Raw genomic sequence first — 21322 nt, 5'->3', positions numbered from 1 at the left:
GCTTTGTGTTAAGGTATGACACCTTGCTGAATGTTGATGTCAAACATGTATGAATGATGGGATATTCTGAGGAAAGTCTAACCATATGTCACTTTGCAATCTTTCTTGATGATGCAGATGAGTATCAAGAGAAAACTAGAATTCAGAAGACAGTGTTAGCTTATAAGATATGCAGAACAATTTAGTGGGATACCCAGCAAGAATATTTAAGCAGGTTGCGATGAAATTGATTTGTATTATTGCCATGCCAAAATTGAAAATGAAAATGCTAAATGAGAAATATATTTTTAGTGGTTTGATATCAACCAATGCTTCTGATGCGATTATATGGAATTTGCTTTGTTATTGACTGAAAACACATTTAGCTGAGATAGAAATTGTACCAGATCCAGAGAAGGGATGACTTCCCAGGAACCAAACAGAAGTAGATGTTTATTATAGTCATGCTGTGTTAGGAATTTCAAAAGGAGGTCAGGCAGGATTCTCTGTACCTATCTTTGTTTCCATTGCCCCTTTCCTTTGGGAACTCTTTCAAGTGGGTGGCCGCATCAAAAAAGTTTCCATAACCAATGAATTCCAGTGCCACTTCTTAGCCTTAAGTTCTTCACTCTTAACTGGCCAGTAGCAGAGGGCAACTCTAGCACAGTGTTTTCAGAAGCTTCTAACTAATGGTCCTACCGATTACTGCTACCTAATGTTCCAAACTACTACTACTACCCAATGCTCCCACCTAATGTTTCTACCAACTGCTTCTACCTGATGCTCCTGTTTCATGTTCCCACGTACTACTCGTGTCTATTGCTCCTGCCATTTTGACAAGAGGCAGGGTTAGTGTATAGAACTCACTGCAGGAAAATGTGGCATTACAAAGAATGAGTTGTTTGCATTTTTATGTATGACAAGGAGAGATCTTATGTTTGTGGACAAAATGCTAGTAATCCACATGTGGATGAGGCAGAAAGAAAAGACAGCTACCTGGGTCAGAGTGTAGCTTGACAATCACTGAAGTGGCTCACTATGCAGCTGTCACAAACTCTCCCAATACCCAGGTGGTTAGTACAGGTAACATACCTTTCTGGTTAGTGAGTGCCTACCAACAACTACATACTAATACTGGCAAGATTACCAGATCCTTCTTATAACATACAGAAAATGCAGGTTTTATACCTTGCTGATAAAACGATATTTTCACCAATGATTTCACATTTTCTATGTCTTGTTGTTTTCTGGGGTAGATAGATGTCCAGATTTAGAGAAACTGCTCTGAGAAAAAGATCTCTTATGGTCGCATATCTTTTACAGTATTCAGTGTCATCGGATGTCTTGAGAATGTAACCAATATTCGTGCAAGAAAGAAAGACAAAGAACAGTTTGCATTCAACTTTGTCTTGAATCATAATAAACTGGTCTGATTTGTATTGTCAAAAATATTTAAATGGCTTTAATGCAATGGCACCACCTAAAGAATATTTCTATTATAGATTTTTATACATTACAGATCACCATTTCAAGAGAACTGAAAATCTAGGGAAATAACCTAACAAAATATTATATACATAATATAAGATACCTGCAATACAAATGAATAGACCAGAATATTACCATATCATCAATAAGATATAAGTGGCCGGCAGGATGGGCCACGTCAATGTACTCTTATGATTCATGTTGAACCTTTGGTTGTGTTCATAACAACAGTGAAAGTCACAGAAACCAGAGAGAATTCCTATTGGTAGTGTACTTAAGTATGTAAGAAAGATAAAATGCTTGATTAATCATGAGATATATAAAAAAAGAATTTTCATACATATTTGTCATTTCATGCATTAGTGAAGTGATGTCAAGAATATATGGCTGAGCCTTTTAGGGAGAAATCCTCACTTAGGCCCACATCTCTGTTCATTCTTTTGGAAAAATTAAATAGGACAGGAGGATTTCCAGCCCCCTACACCCACCCCTTTTAGTCGCCTTCTGCGACACGCAGGGAGTACATGGAAGTATTTTTTTCTCCCCTTTCCCCAGGGATAAAGATAACTTCATATTATTTAGAAATCTTAATGTAGACTCTACAGGGATTTGAATGATATTCAGAAAACTAAATTACATATGACTTAACCCTCTGTAAAATGGCCAAACAAAAAAAGTCTTGAAAATGGAGTGTGAACCACAAAAAACAATGAGGATTTATATGTGGTCCTGAGTGGAGGACCGGAATTATTCTATGTAGTGAGAGTTTTTCAGTAAATACTGCACAATGCAAAGAAATCACAGAGAGAGATTATTACACTCATAGAGAAATAAAACACTTTTGATGCGAGCTTTACAATAATGTTGACTGCGGGTTTCTTCTTGGTTTTCATTTTGTACCACTGGCTTTCATCCGCATCATTTGCAAGGCTATAGATTGGACCCTCACCTAAGCAAGTATAGGTTACTTGTATATATGAAGACTGGTCAAAAGTTGTCATTTGTGCCATCTTGTCGGTGAGCTAGTAACTTATAAAGGAGGCAAGTGTAAAAGAGGTTCACATTGAACTGATTCATGACTCAAGAGTGAGCAATCATAGGAAACTTGCTCTATGTCTAACTCTTATGTTATTATGAGAAATATGCATGAGCTTTCTGACATTTTAGAATATTTCTTTTTTGAGTATTTGGGATTTGAGTTTCATTTAACTATGTTCTGCAGTATTTTAGTGTATCATTTTATACAAGTGATGGTTAATGAGTTGAAGTTAGGGTAATCAAATATAATTTCATGATCATTCTACAGTTAGCTGGAATTTGACTATTGTAAAATCGATTTGCTTGTTATCTTGACTGTAAAATCAATTTACTCAGTCAGTTATTTGTAATGAATAACTTTTCAAGAAAGCCATTCATATTCAGCAAAGAACTGCACCTCTATCACTAAAATAGCTACTACAAGCAAAATAAAGATATAGAAGCAAGCATAATAACAAGTATGACATGAAACACACACAAATGCTTTTATGAAAATAGCACTTATACAAGAAAGCATGATTGGCACATGAATTATTGTAACCATTAACTCTTTTGTCATCTTTCCAAGACCAATGGAACTTCAGGTGTTCATGTGGATGTAATTGAACTTTGCAGACGGAGAAGCTTCTCCCTCCATGGCTTGCGAGAACTGCAAGTAAGAGCCCTCACCCCTTGCTTTGGCCTGCCTGGTGTGGAACTCACGCGACAGGTAAGACTGCGGGACAGAAACAATTGATAATCACTATCTTTTCTCCTTACTTGTAAACCTGTATTGTTTATTATTTGCTCAACTGGTTTGACAATATCAGGTCTCATCATCCTTCTTCCGGGTACCTTTGACGCCCGGGTACCGGGGATTTTGCCATGTTATCTGATACTCCTTAAGTGGACTTACTTCCATTCAACGTGGACCCATTTTATGATATTTGCTACCACCTCCTCTCCTCTGAAAGTATCAGAAACAAATCATTGATGTCGGAGACAATAAGCAAACGACAGTTGTTTTCAGCGCCGCCTGGCGACTGGAGTGGTAACTAAAAGAGACATCAGATATCGCTTTTACGTTAGGCTGGCAACACGGCATTCAGGGGAAGTGGGTATTCTCTTAACACATCTCGCTCCCACCCTGCTGGAGGCGCCGTACATGTGCTTGTTTCAAACAACAGTCCAACGTCTACCACTCCACCGAGAGCACCCTTGCTGCGTGGTTGGGTCCGGAGTATGTGTCTAGACAAGTGGTTTTTGCGCGTTTGTTTTCACTGTAACGTCAGCGTTCTGAAAAATCGTTTACATAAGTGAACACAAGAACAATTGCATCGGGTAAACAGACATTTAAATGGTGCACAGCAGTATTTTGCCATGATCACAAGCGTTCGTCACCTAGAGACAGTGAGTGGAGGCCAAACACCATAGTGCTATCCGTTTCGATAAAGAAGTTATACTGAAGATGTTGGATCATCTTAAATTGGTAAGCAATTTTCTTTTATGGAAGTTTAAACATTTGGGTTTAGCCCTTTAAACGGAGAGTCAGTGGAAGCCATTTGTGATTTAGAGAACCTTAGACAATTTTAGACAACCCTAACATTATTTTCGAGGTTTATGACGGTTCATTTCCTCTACTGGGCAATTTGGATTCATTTATGTCGGTGTGAATGATTAGATAATAGCTGTGGATAGTTTATAAACTGAAATGGTAATTATAGGTCATACCATTGTTGATAAACACAGCGGGACGGTCTGGCTGAACCGCCACACACACACGGGGAACATAATAATAATATCCCCATAAGCTACCTCTTCTGGGCATTTTAGATTTATTTATATTCTGACCTAACTTTACCTTAGCTTACCTTACCTTACTTAACCTTACCTTACCTTACCTTACCTTACCTTATCTAACCAAACCTTACTTTACCTAACCTTACCTTACCTTATCTAACCAAACCTTACCTTACCTAACCTAACTTTGCCTTACCGTACCTTACCTAACCTAACTTTGCCTTACCTTACCTTACCTAGCGTAACCTAACATTATCTTCCTTAACTTTACCTAACCTTACCTACCTTATCTTACTTAACCTTACCTACCTTACCTAACCTTACCTAACCTTACCTACCTTATCTTACTTAACCTTACCTACCTTACCTTGTCTTACCTAACCTTACCTACCTTATCTTACTTAACCTTACCTACCTTACCTTGTCTTACCTAACCTTACCTACCTTACCTAACCTTACCTACCTTACCTTGTCTTACCTAACCTTACCTACCTTACCTTGTCTTACCTAACCTTACCTACCTTACCTTGTCTTACCTAACCTTACCTACCTTACCTTGTCTTACCTAACCTTACCTACCTTACCTTATCTTACTTAACCTCACCTGACCTTGCTTAAACAATCGAGTTGGGCCGAATTGACTATAACTTTATAAACGTTTAACAGTGGAGGCAACACGGGAATGAGGCGATCGTAGAGTGCAAACACATACAAAACTGTGAAGAATAAGTTGTTATACATACTTTACAAACTTGGATAAATCTTCCCATCTAGTAGATAACTGAATAATGGTAAGGTTCCTGAGAATTCTCTAGGGTTCTGTATCACTGGTACTACAGAAAATATTGTGATCTCAAAATGAAAATTTGTGTTTTCCACAGATTATTTAAAAGAAGTTTAAGATTAACCTTTAAAGATCGTTGTATGATGAAACAGTTCGTACAATAGAACGTAATTTATCGAAAAAAAAAATAAAGGGCTAGGCTTGAACGCCCATCTGGGGTTTAGGTGGTTGGGAGAATAACGTTGTCCCTACACCTCAATGTTGTTGATGGACCATGAACTAGGTAATGACTCCCTTGCTTGTTTTATTCTTCTACGCTGATTTTATGGTAATTTTATATGTGCTGATTTATTAGACAGAGGTGTACTTATTTATTGTATTGTTCCAATACTTATTTATTGTATATGTTCCAAACATAACCAATATGTTCCAACATATTGGTTATGTTTGGGGTGGAAAAAAATGCGCATTTGTATGCATACGTTCCCCCACATCCTTGTTAAATTTAACTGAAGCTTTTCGAAGCTGTTTACATGTCGATTTCCTTGACTGTAACATCCTGGTTTGCTTGTCAGTAGCAATGTGGTTTAGTTAATATGTGCAAGTCTAAAATCAGATAATCTTTTTTTGTGATTTCTTAACAAGCAGTGTTGAAAATCACCCCAATGTAATTTGTTGATCAGTTGTACGAAACCGAACTTTTCTTGATATTGCTAAGGAAACGCTTATATTTCGTTAGAACTAGATTTAATATGTTCTTGCCGTGATAGGCAAAATTTAGGTAGAGTCCTGAACTATTGCTGGTTGATTCTCTCCTTTTGAGATATTGGTACATTAAGATATTCCCAATGTGATCGAATGTTCATTACAAATTTCTGCTGACTGATTACTGTAAAGTCTTCCTCGTTTACCTCCGCTCATTGTTCAGGTAATGGGCCACATGCATAGTGAGAGTGTATGTGGTCTCAGAATTATCTGAAGAAGGTGTTCAAAGATTTTTCGGTTGGTGGATATAGCTTAAGTTAACGGCCTTAAATTAAATAACCTTTGGCAGTTGATAGGTTTAAAGCCCAGACGACCAGCCAGCCCACCACCTCTGATGTCTTTGAAAGGGAGCTGTAAACAGGTGATTCTGCTGTTATTTCTTAACGAAGCGTACTTTGAAATTTCTCCTTGAAATTAAAGCTTCTTTTTATTAAAGTTGCAATATTTATTAGCAGAGGATTACAGTGAGTTATGACAGAGAGCAAGACACCGCCTCCTACTTAAATCGCCCCACCATTGTTAAGATTGTTTGGATTTTTCTCTTTAGCAAGTAAATCTTTACCTTCGTTATGTATTCGATATAATTTTCTTCCACTGCCTGTATCTCTAACCGATAATATTTGTAATATACTTTGTACATTAGCACGAAACATTCTGATAAATGATTGAGGCATTATATGAGGTATGTTTATGGTTCACATAAATTTTCTTTAAGGTGACCGAGACTACAGATGAAGCTGTATGATAATTCACATAAATACAAAGTTACCCAAGTTTACCTATAGATATTGTACATGAGGACTGGCTGGCTCGTTCTCCAAATGAAGTGTAACAGCCTGAAATAACGTGCTTAGTATCAAAGTGTCCACGTTGATACACATACCTATTTGGGATGGTAGACAACATATTTATTATCTGGCATTATATCGGAGGAAAACTTCGTTTTGTTGAGAGACCGTAAAACATAAATTTCACATGGGCATTACGTGTACATCATTATTGTTGCTCTTTTTTTTTTTTATAAAGAAATAGAATTTTTCATTGGAAACGTTTCAAATTCCACTGAGTGGATCATGGGGGAGTCCCTCGGGTTTGCGTGTCCCTGTCTTGTAACTTTATATAACGTCCATGACTATTCTTCGCTCCTCCGTTGTGTCGACTGATCGTTCCATTTGATACCCGTGAAGCCTGTTCGACGAGACTCGTTCGAACCTGCAGCGGGAGTTGGTCTGTTGCTGGTTGATGAGGAATGTTGCTAGTTCTCTGGCTGTAGCCAGGGGGCGTATTATTTTAGGGGGGTGTGGTCGGGAAGGGGCCATTGCCCCCTCTGCCCTTGAGACATATGATACACAATGAATAATGATAATGATTAATATAATCTTACACGATTATTATAACCGTTGTAATCCCTCGAAAGGAAAATTAAAACTGTTTTGTATATGTTTTAGTTATTTATAATAGTGGCCTTATTAACACCAATCTTGTCAGTCTTACAACCTTCTCAAAAAAAAACACCAGCAAAAGTTTGCAATGAAATGCTCTCTCTAGCAACAAAAGCATGTTAATGTTTCATTGAACAGAGCTTCCTTGATTATTGCTGTCAGCTGTTTTTCATCAGATACTGTAAATGTATTTACACTCGTATGTGGTCTCCGATCTCACAATAAGCTGTTTTTCATCAGATATTGTAAATGTATTTACACTCGTATGTGGTCTCCGATCTCACAACAAGCTGTTTTTCATCAGATATTGTAAATGTATTTACACTCGTATGTGGTCTCCGATCTCACAATAGGCTTACATCTCAGCAACAGCTGTATTCAATTGTACGAGAATTTGTCTAATGTTAGTAATTAAATTTAAGGTCTGAATAACTTAAAACTTCCAAGTTCTCATCAGAGTTACAATGTTTTCTGTATACCAATCTTGTTCTGAGCTTTTCATAATTGAATTTCCATCATTAATCCCCCCGGGACCGGATCCTGGATATGCGCTTCGCTGTAGCAACGATGGTTTAATATTGATCCCAGTTGGGACAAGGCAAGTGGCGTATATGTTGCTTGTCAGAGGTTTGCGTGTACTTAAGCTTCCATTGATTAGATGCTGTTTGTGTGCTGTGGTCCGTACCTAGAAGTCTGTCTTTGATTCAACTCTCGTTCGTCTGAGATGGTCTATGAACGCATGAGGGATTATTATTTCTCGCTTCATTTCCTCATCCTCCTCCTCCTCATCTTCCTGCTCCTCCTCCTCATCTTCCTGCTCCTGTTGCTATTGGTAGACGATTGACTATCGTGGATTTGACCTGCTGTCCTTAGGGATTTTAACTAGTTGTTCTTTTGTTGAGAAAAGTGGTTATTTGACGTACTTACCTTGGGGGCTTTCCCAATACAGTTTGCCAAATGTGAATATTAGAATTCCAGTATTGAAAAGAATAGTGTTAGTTTCTTAATGGTTTTCATTTATAGCGTTTTTTTTTTTTTTTTTGGCCATTAATAGAAGGAGTTACAGTACTGGGTTGTGGGGCCACACTCTGGTGACTGGAGGTTACGGGAACTTTTACTGTGATTTTGTTTGTGACATGAGAGGTGTAAAGTTTTGTGTACCTTGGTGGCGCGGTTTCAACCCAAGCCGAGGTCCGAGACTGGAGCAAAGTTGAATTGCTCTCTCATGGATTCTCGCTGTCTTTGAAGCTTCGTTCGAAGCCTTGTTGGACAGTTTCATTCCCAGACATAATGGTCTCGCGATTTAGGACTATTTCGCAGTGGCCACTTTTTTTTATTCAGTATTCCGTTGCGTGTTGCATGGGGTAAACACCCCCCACACTTCTTGTTTGTGCGTTTGGAGTTTGACCAGCTCTGTTGAGCCCAAAATCTCTTGACACCTTGTTATACTTAATCGCCTCCGGAACATCCACTCGGTGCAGTTCACATATCATGTCTCTTAACGTTCACTTTCCACTCCCTTTTCTAGTCGGTGGATCGCCCCATGCTGGGAGTGTTGACCCTGCACACAGCCCCATGTGGGAGTGTTGACCATGCACACAGCCCCATGCTGGGAGTGTTGACCCTGCACACAGCCCCATGTGGGAGTGTTGACCCTGCACACATCCCCATGCTGGGAGTGTTGACCCTGCACACAGCCCCATGTGGGAGTATTGACCCTGCACACATCCCCATGCTGGGAGTGTTGACCCTGCACACAGCCTCATGGAGTGTTGACCCTGCACACATCCCCATGCTGGGAGTGTTGACCCTGCACACAGCCCCATGTGGGAGTGTTGACCCTGCACACAGCCCCATGTGGGAGTGTTGACCCTGCACACAGCCCCATGCTGGGAGTGTTGACTTTGCACACAGCCCCATGCTGGGAGTGTTGACCCTGCACACAGCCCCATGTGGGAGTGTTGACCCTGCACACAGCCCCATGCTGGGAGTGTTGACCCTGCACACAGCCCCATGCTGGGAGTGTTGACCCTGCACACAGCCCCATGTGGGAGTGTTGACCATGCACACAGCCCCATGCTGGGAGTGTTGACCCTGCACACATCCCCATGCTGGGAGTGTTGACCCTGCACACATCCCCATGCTGGGAGTGTTGACCCTGCACACAGCCCCATGTGGGAGTGTTGACCCTGCACACAGCCCCATGCTGGGAGTGTTGACCCTGCACACAGCCCCATGCTGGGAGTGTTGACCCTGCACACAGCCCCATGTGGGAGTGTTGACCCTGCACACAGCCCCATGCTGGGAGTGTTGACCCTGCACACAGCCCCATGCTGGGAGTGTTGACCCTGCATACAGCCCCATGTGGGAGTGTTGACCCTGCACACAGCCCCTCTTTGCTGGCAGTAGGATCTTCATAACAGGAATGGAATGATTCACTGGTATCCTAACTGTTTGGCTTCGCTAAGGTACTTTTACCCCTCCACCCATCTGCTGTACCTTCTCTAGAATATCATGGGCATCCTAGGTAATTGCACTTGGAAATGAGTAAACCTTTAGGTCGATAATGAACTAAGATAGAAAAAAAAAAAAGAAGCTTGTTTCTGTTCTGGAAAATGAGCTCCGGGAATTTTACGGTTGCCTTCGTGTCGTGTTGCCCTGGGAGCCTGAACTATACCACCTTGAAATCAGATCCTGTTCCCACCTCTTCAGAGGATCAAGTGAGGTAGGGTAGTATTCCTTTTTCTATACGTATTATAACAGGATTTTTCTTTTTTTATTGGTGAAATTATGCCAGCCATTGCCCAGGGCATGGTGCAGTGTTCCACACTAGAAATCCGTCACCGGATGAAAACGAAGGGTAGCCTAGCTAAACTGGATGACATAAAGGTAGCGTAGCTGCATTGAAAACATAAATGGTAGCTAGTAGCAGTATTGAGACAACAGAGGGTAGCCTAGCCTAACTGAAAAAGATATCTTTTAGTGGTAGGATAGGGAGAGATGTGGTTTACACACACGAATAAAACATTCAAAGTTAATGATATAGGAGTATATATATATATATATATATATATATATATATATATATATATATATATATATATATATATATATATATATAAGTATATGGGTGGAAGAGTTCCCGTTCTTCATTTTGTATGGAGGATATATATATGTCCGGGGGACATATATATATATATATATATATATATATATATATATATATATATATATATATATACACAAGATCTTAACTGAGCTTGATCGCGGAGCAGCAAATGTAGTTCCTCAACATTTCATTAATTATTAGAATGCCAGTGAATGAAAGGTAGTAATGCAGATTAGTAGAGTAACAGTATCATTTTTTTTCTCTTTTTATGTTCGTCGTTTTTCCCTTATAGTCTCGTTCGCTCACACCCGCTCACTACCTGTCTTGTATAATGCCCCGAAACCCAAGAGCCTAACATCCACGCCAAAACCCTAATGGTGTTTGTTAACGGACGTGTTCACCTAATTAAAACCTCAAGTCACATTAGGTCACTTGCACATTCTATACACCCTTGGCCAATATAGTTCCAGTTTGTGAAATCAGCTTAGAAATTTGATCATTGAATTTCATCCCCAAACTTCACAGTAGTATAATTAATTACTTAAGGCCAAGGGACAGACATGTGATATTCTCACGTGTGCGATGCAGGCACCCCACTCTCTCTCTCTCTCTCTCTCTCTCTCTCTCTCTCTCTCTCTCTCTCTCTCTCTCTCTCTCTCTCTCATAACTGACGGAGGTGACAGAAGTTCATACTGTGTTATGTCTCGAAGAACCTGACAACGTTCTGGTGGAGATGTTTTATGGTATGGCTAGGCTATGTACGTGGATTGGATAATCTTTATGGCTAGGCTATGTACGTGGATTGGATAATCGCATGTTTAGCCCATCGTTTTTTCTTCTTCTTAGAAAGCATGTATAGTGAATTGATAATGTATTTTGATGAACACGTATATGACACCAGAACTAATGTGAATCTGTAAGATGTACCAGTTGTGATCATCATTAAATTCGTGATAGAGAGAGAGAGAGAGAGAGAGAGAGAGAGAGAGAGAGAGAGAGAGAGAGAGAGAGAGATGGCCCTGAAGCTCGCAAGGCCCAAATGCAGGAGTAATTTTCATCTTAATCTGTTAGACTTTTACATCATCAGATTTTCATTATCAGCAAAATTAGGCTTAACAGGTCATATAATCAGTTGTACAGACATTACAGCATTGTATTTTAGCATTATCGTAAAAAAAATCAGTAACACTCAATGGTTCTTAGTGTGATTTTTTGTATGAATTACATAAACAACTAACTGTAGGGATGTTCTGACATGGCCTTAAAAAAGATCTTATCTTTTTGAAACCAACCCTCGATGGAACAGCCTGTGCGTTTATTATCTTTTTGAAACCAACCCTCGATGGAACAGCCTGTGCGTTTATTATCTTTTTGAAACCAACTCTCCATGGAACAGCCTGTGCGTTTATTATCTTTTTGAAACCATCTCTCGATGGAACAGCCTGTGCGTTTATTATCTTTTTGAAACCAACTCTCGATGGTGCGTTTATTATCTTTTTGAAACCAACCCTCGATGGAACAGCCTGTGCGTTTATTATCTTTTTGAAACCAACTCTCCATGGAACAGCCTGTGCGTTTATTATCTTTTTGAATCCAACTCTCGATGGAACAGCCTGTGCGTTTATTATCTTTTTGAATCCAACTCTCCATGGAACAGCCTGTGCGTTTATTATCTTTTTGAAACCAACTCTCGATGGTGCGTTTATTATCTTTTTGAAACCAACTCTCGATGGTGCGTTTATTATCTTTTTGAAACCAACCCTCGATGGAACAGCCTGTGCGTTTATTATCTTTTTGAAACCAACTCTCGATGGTGCGTTTATTATCTTTTTGAAACCAACCCTCGATGGAACAGCCTGTGCGTTTCTAACGACGGCTGGAGAGAACGCATCATTTAACCAGGTTATCATTACGGTACAAATTTTCCACGCTCTCTTCAACGACAACTTTAGGAGCTCTTTTTCAAGAGGTCAAATTGACCGTGAGATCACCAAGAGGCCCGCCCAGTTCCCTACCTGTGTTGTTGACAGATGACAGTATAGCCATGTAATTTAGACGTTTTTGATGCATTATCGTTCTGTTTTATTGGCTTGACCCTGGTAGAGTTTCGTTCACTCGATACATCAAAACAGGCTGCACGGATGGTGAAGAGAAGGCGATAGATAGGCTCCCCCAAAATTTGGTGAAGAGAAGGCGATAGATAGGCTCCCCCAAAATTTGGTGAAGAGAAAGCGATAGGCTCCCCCAAAATTTGGTGAGAAGGCGATAGGCTCCCCAAAAATTTGGTGAAGAGAAGGCGATAGACTCACCAAAATTTAAGAAAATCATTTAAACTATGAGGTTGTGGAAAGAATATCGCGTTTAAGCGAGTTGGTTTCGCGTGATTTCAGTGCTTCCATATCTTCCGCGAGCGTGTGTGCCCACAATCATTGTTTAGGGTCACAGGGAGCCACAATTTTTTTTTCTGCTACGATTTCATTAACGGATGAAATTCATGGATAAGATAAATCCACTTCTTACGGGTTATTAATAAGTGATCCTATTTGCCGTTATAAGATATAATAACTTTGTCCAATACGGTACCCTATTGAGAAGCAGTTTATAGTGAATATTACTAGATTTCATCCAGAATACAGTGATGGTTCGCGTCTTCTTACCCAAAACAGAAATCGGTGTTCCTCCTTATGGCTAGGTTAGATTTCGCCATGGATTGGCTACAGGCCCCTGAGAGTTTCCATTTTCTACGGGCGGTACAGTTGGTCAACTGAATCGCGTGTCTGTGCTCAGGGAACTTAAAGGAAAAAAAAGCTAATAGCAAGGAGACATTCATAGACGTCTCTTTAACAAGTTCTTTCGCTGTTGATCGTCTGCTGGTTTCGCTGTTGATCGTCTGCTGGTTTCGCTGTTGATCGTCTGCTGGTTTCGCTGTTGATCGTCTGCTGGTTTCGCTGTTGATCGTTTGCTGGTTTCGCTGTTGATCGTCTGCTGGGTTCGCTCCACGCTGAACCATTGCATGATAAAGTGTTCTGCGTCCATTTGACGTATGCTCAACTGCAGCGAAATCGCAGAATTAACATCGAATTCCTCAAGCCATGTTAAACATTTCAACAGAAGAATACCCGATCCTTTGATGTAGAGTGCGGTGGACGCTGACTGGAAGGGTTACAATACCTCCGTATGGTAACTTTGGGTTGTGACATATTTGAAAACTCTCGTCCCGTGCTTATCCTCGGGAAAGTTGTCCTCTTCAAATTTTCTTTTGTACTCTTACCTTGCGAGGAAATCACAATTACGTTTGGCCAAAAATACGGTAAGTCTTTTAAGATTTAGAATGCGTGAGTCATTATTAGTTTCATTGAGCAGTGGGTTAGGTTAAACCTCTCTCGTAGAGGATGAAAGAGGTGGAGTTCCAAGCACTCACCATGTATGTACCGCCTTATCATACCTGCTGCAGTGCCAGTAGAATGGTCAGAATTTCAACTCATTTTCCTGAAGCGTTTTATCATCAAATGGCTCACTCGACGGTTCAGGTCTGCTGGCAGTCTTTTAACCTGCCTCGGTGTTCATGTTTTTATCTCTCATGCATCAGTGTACACTGACTCTATAACAACAAATATATTAATGGGCTTCTCTGTACGTCTGCAATTTTAATAGCCCCGTTTTTGACAAAGGCTGTGATATATCGTCTTATGTTCATATTTTTTTTATTCTTTACAGTAGCAATATCTATTATTATTATTATTATTATTATTATTATTATTACTACTACTACCCTTGTTACTGTCGACAAATGACACACTTTCTCTACCCTGTGTTGTGATAATATCCCCTCTTCCCCTCGTGACTGAGTGAGGGAGGCATTGACCAGTTGCCTAGGGCTGGCTGGCTTGCTCATCTCGAAGGTCAGTGTCTTCATGGCCAGTGTGGTAGCGCGGGTCAAATACCCCCCTCCCCTCTCTCTCTCTCTCTCTCTCTCTCTCTCTCTCTCTCTCTCTCTCTCTCTCTCTCTCTCGTATATCATGAACCGATGATACCAGAGGCCCCCACCTCTTCCTTCCTATTCACACGTGTCACTTTTACCGTCGTTCCCTGGCTCCTTCGTATGTATGGTCTGGTTTTGCCTCTTGACATTTTATGCACACATATAATTCAAAATGAAGGGATGAGATTTGATTTGCTGTTTAGCAGCAATAGAAAGAAAATCAAATACCTCTCTCTCTCTCTCTCTCTCTCTCTCTCTCTCTCTCTCTCTCTCTCTCTCTCTCTCTCTCTCTCTCTCTCTCTCTCTCTCTCCTCACGTGTGCGATGCAGGAGGCATCCTACTCTCTCTCATAACAGACGGAGGTGACAGAAGTTCATACTGTGTTTTGTTTCTCGAAGATCTGGCAAAACGCTGGGGGAACGGAGGAGTACGAGATGGTGCATATGTATTATAGTATTGCCAGGCGGTATATACATGGATTCGATCATAAGGTGTGATGTTTAGCCCATAGGTTGTTGTGGTTAAGATGGTCGGACCTGTGAGAAAGAATGTATTATGGACTTGATGTGTACTGGTTAAAACATGTACACGGCATCGAAGCTAATCTGAATCTTCAAGCTATACTAGTTGTCAAGTAAATTCATATATATATATATATATATATATATATATATATATATATATATATATATATATAGTTTGAAAGAAAAAAAGTATATATATATATTTCTTTTCTTTTAAACTATTCGCCATTTCCCGCGTTAGCGAGGTAGCGCTAAGAACAGAGGACTGGGCCTTTTTTGGAATATCCCCAACTGGCCCCCTCTGTTCCTTCTTTTGGAAAATTAAAAAAAAAAAAAAAAAAACGAGAGGGGAGGATTTCCAGCCCCCCGCTCCCTCCCCTTTTAGTCGCCTTCTACGACACGCAGGGAATACGTGGGAAGTATTCTTAATCCCCTATCCCCAGGGATAAAATATATATATATATATATATATATATATATATATATATATATATATATATATATATATATATATATATACTTTTTTCTTTCAAACTATTCGCCATTTCCCGCGTTAGCGAGGTAGCGTTAAGAACAGAGAACTGGGCCTTTGAGGGAATATCCTCACCTGGCCCCCTTCTCTGTTCCTTTTGTAAGATTAAAAAAAAAAAATAATAAGAGGGGAGGATTTCCAGCCCCCCGCTCCCTCCCCTTTTAGTCGCCTTCTACGACACGCAGGGAATACGTGAGAAGTATTCTTTCTCCCCTATCCCCAGGGATATATATATATATATATATATATATATATATATATATATATAGAGAGAGAGAGAGAGAGAGAGAGAGAGAGAGAGAGAGAGAGAGAGAGAGAGGAGATATAAGGGTGGTACCCTTAAAGACTCGTTTTCTATAATTTATATAGATCGCGCTTTGTTATATATTTGGGAATTATGGTTAAAAAGACACCACAGATATAATCATATTCAAACGCTGTATCATGTCTACAAGAACGCTGTTGATCATCAACACTGCCGAAGCTAGGAAACAAAAGACTTTAAAGTAAATGTCAAAATATCAAACCTTGAGTTCACCAAAGTTTTTTTTGGGGGGGGGTCAAGAGCATAGACGATAATTTATTTTTTTTTGAAGTCCATCTATGAATTTGATTCACTAAGCAGTAACTTGTTTTAACTCAAATTGATACAAGGGGTTTGTGTAGCAGTGTTTATGTAGTACCGAAGAGCAAGTAGATAGGTTTGAGTACTCTAAATACCTTTTGGAGTATCATTTTTTTTATTTTGTTCAGCTATACTCGTTGTTGCATGAATGACGGTGACATATACAAGTCTCACATGCAACTCCTGATCCTCCTGCTAACGCAGTTGTGAGCTGATTACGCGCAGAGGGAGGTGGTTGATGGAGGCGGTCAACATTTTCATCGAATGTTGGATTTGTTACGTTTTCTTTTTCTTTTTTCGAAGATTTCAAGGTCGCAAATGGTTTATGTATAATATGGTGTTATATGTTACCAGTTATGATTTTCGTCACGGGCTACGGGCCTGTCTTAAGTGTTTAAAGTTTTTACATACATGTAGCCTGGACATTTCCTACGCAATGTGTGTGTAAGACACACATGAAGGAAATAACTTGAGAGGCTGCAAGTGAAAAAAATGATTAGAATCTAACCTTGTAGTAACGCAAGAGGCATAGTTTATGTAGATTTTAGTGCTGGAAGAATTAGGTAATGACTAAACTACGTAGAGACGAGGAAAGGAATAATGCGAAGTACATAGAAATGTGTTAAAACTATCGTACGTGAGGGTATGAGACGAGGCTGCAGAGTTGGAAGAGAGTGTGGTAGGGGTCGCGTCTCACAAGCCCACGGCACTGGGAAGCATAGGCCAATAGGTTATAATCATTACTCTCAAACACCAGTTCCTTATTGGTATTCATTATCTAGTATCTAGTACCCATCTGTGGGTGCAGTATGTATTCTTACGTATTGTTCAGTGCACAATAGCTTCGAGACCCATCACAATCTTTTTTTTTTTTACCAGGTTATTATTTATTGCCAACGACTTTCTCTGGATTATTACGTCATGTGGTCTTCGATTTCAGAATGACTGGGCTACTAAGTTCCTTTCTGATTTCGCTCACCAGAGCACCATCCACCATTTCTTGTAGATACATACGCATCGTTTTGGCAGTCAACAACTCCTTGAAGCAGACATTCTAACCTCATTCTTGCAGCGGCCAGTTGCACATTTCTCTCTCTCTTATCTCGTGCCTTATAAAAATATTTCTAAAGTTTTCTTAACGATGGCCAAGATATTTCAGTTTCTGCAGCACTGGTTAAAGGTGTTTTTCTGATAAACATGAGATATTCATCGAGTACATTTTTGTGTATGTGTTTGTCTGGCTCAAGACATACTGAAGTTTACGTTTGAAGGAAGGCAGTCTAGTTGCTTCCCTAACTGATCTATATATATCCATTATTATCATGTGGCTCATCATATCCAGGACAGAGAGGTTGGGATGCAAGCCGGACTCTATTAACTTTTTGAATGATCTATCTATCCTTCGCTCATTCGTATTTACTTACATTGAGTGCTGGGGGGACGTTGGCGTTGCATTTAACGGGTGTGCCTTTTGGCGTTGATATATATATATACGAAACGCACACCTCTGCCTCTGTTAATGGGGTAGAGAGGTTCGAGTTTAAGAAGAACATTTTCTTTCTCTTCATCTGTCAGTCGTCACTCAGTGAGCGGCCTGACTGTATTTTTCCTGTGCCGACGACAGGAACTCATAAGGCGAGGTGCTCACCCATGGTAGCCTCGGTTCTCAAAATGGACATGATCGTTGAACTAAGTTTACCTTAGTTCCATTACTGGATCGATCCAAGGACGAGATAACAATCAGTAATCAGTCGTGAATATATTACAGTAGGTTTATCGTGACGGGAAGATGATGTATATGTAGTTACGACGAATATAATGTTTTTTCCGAAGTCACGCATCGAATAGATCCCAGCTTCTCTAACAAGTGATCGTTTTCTTTGTCTACAGCGGCAGACACTTAAGAATATTTTCTAGTTATACTATTTGAACCTCAAAACTCTGGTTAGTGTTGGCAGTAAGTAATGAACTTTTTGATTTAAAGATTCAGATTAGATTGTAGATAATCAGGGGTTACATTTTTTCTTAAGACCATTTAGGAATAACAGAAGACCTGCCGTACATGTTTACCATATGGCGTCCTAGCTACGTCTCTTCGTTGTATATCAACTGACTGTTATATTTCTCTCTTGTGTCTCCCCTGATGATGTGATTATTACACGAAAGTGCACTTGGGAACTTTTCGTGTTTCATTTTCCCCGTGGACTCGTAGGAATATCTTGATCACGCGCAAAATTGTGATCCTTTCCAATAGTATATATATATATATATATATATATATATATATATATATATATATATATATATATATATATATATATTACCACACGTCTACCAGCCGTTGATTGATTGCTCGATCAAACCAACTAGCATAACATATTGTCCTCAGACACTTCCCAACTCATCCACCCTCCTCCGCACATGCGTCGCATCCATATCATATTTCCGGAAGTACAATACCTTCAAACATAACCATTTTTACCCTCCCAGATAACGACATCTCTTTCCACACATTCCTCCATGCTCCCAGAAACTTCGCCTCCTCACCCACCCGATGACCCACTTCCGCTTCCATGGTTCTATATGCAACCAAGTCCATTTCCAGGCATCTAAGGCACACTTTTTTTTTTTCCTCCATTCATACTCACGCCTTAACTAACCTGTCCTTCTACCTTGCTAATCCTAATATCCTTGCTTTTATTCACATTTACTCTCAACTTCCTCCTTTCACACGCACTTCCAAACTCGTTCACCAACTTCTGCAGTTTCTCACTGAATCTACCACCAGTGCTGTGTCATCAGCAAACAACAATTGACTCGCTTCCTCTCATCCCCAACAAACTATACACTCGCCCCTTTCTCCAAGACTCTTACATTTTCCTTCCTCACCAACCCACCCATAAACAAATTAAGGGACCATGGCGACAGCACACACACCTGTCGCAGACCGGCCTTTACGTGGAACCATTCACTCTCCTCTATTCTTTTTCGTACCCACGCCATACATTCTGATAAAACCCTCTCATTGCTTCTAGCATTGCTTCCCTAAATACCTCCCATTCCTCACCCACTCACTCCCCTTGCTTCACTTACTCTCGCCTTTTGCCATTTTACACTCGATCTATCCTTAATGTCTTCACATAAGTCTCTTACCCCTCCGCTCCCTCCCATATATACGGGCCGCCCTGTGCCAGTAAATGGCACACCTGAAAACTTTGGCTGTCATTGGCAGTAATCCGTGGCAAGCATACGGTTTTGGAGAATCTTCACACACACACACACACACACACACACACACACACACACACAGTTTAGCGTAGATTAATGTTGATCAAGGTGTCGTTCTGGGAATATTGATCTTTCAGTAAACTGTACTATTGATTATTTTCCCTAGACAACATCGTTGGATTACTATTCATCTGTAATATGAACGTAAGAGAACTTTGTACATGGTCAAATTCATCAGTATTTCACCATGTCAGGTGTGTGTACATATATATTCCTATGAGTGCACGGGGGAAATGAAACACGATAAGTTCCCAAGTGCACTTTCGTGTAATAACCACATCGTCAGGGGAGTGATTATTACACGTTAGTGCACTTGGGAACTTGTGTTTCATTTTCCCCGTGGATCCATAGGAATATACTCGATCACGCGCAAAATTGTGATACTGTCCTATATATATATATATATATATATATATATATATATATATATATATATATATATATATATATATATATATATATAACCAGGCCTTTTTCCACGTTTTTATTAGGTTTTGCTTACGAGGCAATGCACACCTGGTAGATTTGGTCACCATGAACATGGAATTGAAGGTGGTAAATAGAGAGGGTGTGAATGATATTTGCGCTCGTAATGGGTCAATTGGGCGTGAGGTGTGCGTGTGTGTGTGTGTGTGTGTGTGGACGGGCGATGATGAACTTGGTAGACGAGGGTGGTGAGACTATGACCGAGAGAAATGAGGACGGGTGGAGGTGATGATACATGACTTGCTCTTTTGGTTTACGACGGCGCATCAGCTTAACGCAAGAGCGCAAGGTGGCACCATCAAGGATTCTGTGAGAGAGAGAGAGAGAGAGAGAGAGAGAGAGAGAGAGAGAGAGAGAGAGAGAGAGAGAGAGAGAGAGAGAGAGAGAGAGAGAGAGAGGAATCGATCTCTCACAGGAGCCAGGAAGGAGAGAGCGAGAGAGAGAGAGAGAGAGAGAGAGAGAGAGAGAGAGAGAGAGAGAGAGAGAGAGAGTGCGCCGCCTGGAGCACGGGCTAACGTCATGACTGTTCGCTGAGCCGATGACAGAATCTCATGGGCCCTGGCGTTCAACCTAGATAGCGTTCCCCTTTCCATCCATCATCTAGCTAAAGTACCTCATATACACCTATTACATTATCACCTCAAGATACTTTTACAATGAAGGTGGAATTGGAGTTGTTTTGTTATTCATATTCGAGGAGTTGTAAGTCTAAATTATGTTTTATTCAGGGAAAATATTCGTTAAGTTATCCTTGCATGCCAGACTCGCCCAGACGGGCGATCGGTCGGTGACCAACTGAAGGTCAAAGGAAGCGTTTCGCATTCATAACATAGGAAGTTAGTGTAACAGAAAATGTTTTTTTTTTTTTTTTACCGTAAACTTTAGAGTAAGTGATAGCGAGTGTACGTGAAATTATCTATAATTCCATCGTCCTTGATTTTATTCAGAGCTCAGCTCTAGATGCATGTTCTTGTACACGTAGCATTTACACACACACACACACACACACACACACACACACACACACACACACATATAGGTTGAGAGTAGAGTGTATTTACTCACATAGGTACATATACACAAGGTTAAGACACGGGACATCACTTGAGTAAAACGCTTTCTCCGTAACACAAATATATCAGTCACAAATAGTAATGAAAGGATCATGTGAGATACAATGGAATGAGACATAATTCATAGTATGAAGTTAATTATTTTCTTGGCTTCAAGTGTGTCTTTCTAAACCGTAGAAAATTAGGTTGCGAAACCCAGTAGACATCTAGAATGGATACTCCAATCAATAAACTGTTTATAGATATGTATATTTACCGTTGACGGAGTAAATAACATTCATAGATTGCTTCTGTAATGGACCTTTGGCATCTTCGGGTGAACGGGCTTCGATAGAGCGAACGCTTACTATCTTCGATAGAGCGAACGCTTACTATCACCACCCGTCCTCAGAAGTGACGATATTGATTTCGTCATTAATCTTCTCGGT

General features: G+C 40.2%; 1 protein-coding gene across 1 annotated transcript in view; it reads left to right on the top strand.

The window, feature by feature from the left end:
- The first annotated feature begins 3584 nt into the window (after positions 1 to 3584).
- Positions 3585 to 21322, top strand: part of LOC139756786 (uncharacterized) — a 626428-nt gene continuing 608690 nt past the window's right edge. The window contains exon 1 of the mRNA XM_071676576.1: positions 3585 to 3973. The gene's annotated coding sequence lies outside the window, so the exon portion shown is untranslated. The remainder of the gene's footprint in view (positions 3974 to 21322) is intronic.

The sequence above is a fragment of the Panulirus ornatus genome, chromosome 23, assembly GCF_036320965.1.
Source record: "Panulirus ornatus isolate Po-2019 chromosome 23, ASM3632096v1, whole genome shotgun sequence".
Classification (NCBI taxonomy): Eukaryota; Metazoa; Arthropoda; class Malacostraca; order Decapoda; family Palinuridae; genus Panulirus; species Panulirus ornatus.
Note: the sequence above shows the minus strand (reverse complement) of the source record. Positions and strands in the feature narration are given on the sequence as shown.